The sequence below is a fragment of the Pteropus alecto genome, unplaced genomic scaffold, assembly GCF_000325575.1.
Source record: "Pteropus alecto unplaced genomic scaffold, ASM32557v1 scaffold98, whole genome shotgun sequence".
Taxonomy (NCBI): domain Eukaryota; kingdom Metazoa; phylum Chordata; class Mammalia; order Chiroptera; family Pteropodidae; genus Pteropus; species Pteropus alecto.
The window spans coordinates 2,186,179-2,188,693 of NW_006443570.1; positions in this window are offsets into that span (position 1 = coordinate 2,186,179).

A 2,515-nucleotide genomic window follows, 5' to 3' on the forward strand; every position below is an offset into this window, starting at 1 on the left:
GCACCCGGGGGGCTGGGGGTGGGGTGGGGCGTGGGACATAGGCAAGCTACCAAAAGAAAATATTCCATTCGAGGAGAAGAATGACTTAGTTTCCCTCTGTGCCTTATATGCTTAACAAGTATTTCAGTGTTTCTGGGTCAAGACTCTTACCACTTTTCCTTATACTTCTTTATAGCCTAGAGAAGAAATGTCCCCAACACCTTGGGTACCAAAAACCCTTTTCCTCACAGCCTCTCATCCTACCCCAAGCCTATTCTGGGCTTTTCCGCCACTGCTCCCGTGTTGCCACGTCACTGCCCGGCTGGCTTCCACCTGCCCTTCTCCCCGAGCCAGACCCTTTCCCCAGCCAGATCAGCCAACAGGATGAAGAGGTTGGGGCTTAAGGCTAAGAGAGCAGAGGTGGGAGCTCAGCCTGTATCAGTGCTGAGGGAGAATAAACACAGCAAAAGAAAGTGGAGTAAAAAGAGTTTTTAAGAGGGGCTGTGTGGGGTGTTTCCTTATATTTCCAAAGGAGATGTCAGCATCTCTTCTTTCATGCGCCGGAGGATTATCATGGAGTCCTGTCCTTGTGGGAAAGCCAGAGAGTTTATGGGTCCTAGGAAGCTACTGTGGTGTAGAGGGAAGAGGTGGTGCATGGCAAGGCTGTCTTTGATATTTACAGACTAGCTGTCAGGCCAAAGTAGAGAAATTGAAGATAGCCTTTGCCCAGAACTAAAGGAGTCCTTGGGGAAACCCTGCCAAGTCTAGAGAAAGGGCTGCTGGTGAGAGGTGGGGGGACAGGGAAGGCAGATGGCTGACTACAAAAGCCAACTCGCTGCCACTGTGAAGTGGTAACGAGCCCCCCGCCCCAGAGATCTGCCAGGTTTCTGGCCAGAGAGGGATGGTTTGAGCTCAGAATATCACCACCCTCAGGGCCCAAATATTCCCCACTCCATGTGGACTGGACCCAACACCCACTAACTAAGGAGCAGTCACAAAGTTGACAGCTTCTCTCCTAGAGGGGCAGTTTGGGCTGTGAGAGACGGAAAAGGAGCTGCAGGATCCAGGAATGGCTTCAGGTACGGGACCCTCGCTGCAGTAACAGGAAAGGAATGAGAGGAGAGAAGCAGGCAGAGGTAGAGGGAGGCCAGCTATGGGAGAGACTGCAGAGAAAAAGGGTGGATGGGGATGGGGATGGGGGTAGTTTAGAGGTTAAGTGTGAGGAGTCTGAGTTCTCCCTCCTTGCTTTGGAAGCTTTGGCTACACACATTTGGCAGGTGTTTTGTATACACACTATTCTCCAGAGGTATCCCTTGGGCAGGCACGAAAGGGAGCAGAATGGAGGGGTTTGAGGTGGGTATATGGGAATGGAGAAAGGCCATAGGCAGTAATGACCTTAGAGGGATGTGGTCTGGCCTTCCTCTGGCTGCACTCTCCCCTTCAGGAGTCCTTGTCTCCCTGTTTATACTGTGCTCCAAATACCCAGGATCCTGTTATTCTTTGCCCTAAGGATCACAAGTTTGCTTCTAGAGCCTGAGTGGGCTGCTCTCTTAGATTCACTTTCCTGAGGACTGATTTTGCCACTGAAAGGGAGGCCAAGGAATGGTAGTTGGGGAATATGGATGGAGTTTGGATTCACAGACTAGGATATCAAGCTCCTCAGGCTACCTAATGGGGGGCTGAAAATAGGGGCGGCAGGGCACTGGCTGGGGCCTTCATGTTTACTCTTGTCCCTGGTTGTAAATGTTAGGGACATTTATATTCCACAGGACAGGGAAGGGATGAGCGCTGTGTAGAGGGAGGCTCCAACATGGGAGCCAGAAGTGGGTAGCATTTGCTTTTGGGCTTCTCACTGAGGGGGAAAGAAGGGCCAATGCCTGAAGCCGTGGACATAATTATCTACTATATGGTCTATGGTATAAAACATCGCATTGTTTTTAATAAACTTTTTTTTTTTTTTAAAGAATACTTTTAGAAACACAGGAAAAAAGTCGAAGATAATAGAGGGTCTCCACATGCCCCACACCCAATTTCTGCTTTTATTAACATCTTACATTATCATGGTAAATTTGTTACAATTATTAAAACTAAACCAATATTGATACACTGTTATGAACCAATGTCCATACTGTATTCAGATTTCTTAGTTTTCAACTAATGTTCTTTTTCTGTTCCAGGATCACATCCAGGATAGCGAGTTACATTTAATCATGTCTCCTAAGGCTCTGTTGGCGACCACGGTTTCTTAGACTTTCCTCATTTTTGATAACCTTAATCTCAGTTTCCACCTTACTTCTCTCTGTATTCAAGCAGTATGCAGGGCCAGAAGCTTCTGGGTGGACTGCCAGATTTGGGGATGAAGTGGTGATGTGTATGTAAATGACAGGAACCTTAATGTCGCCTCTGGAATACAGGTGTAGAAATGAGAACTCTGGTAGATCCAGAGGTTTAGGAAAACAAAAAAGGCCAGGAAAGAGAAAACGTATTGCTGAACGAACGCCACACCCTGGCTGTGCCTACTAACTAGCGGGTAATG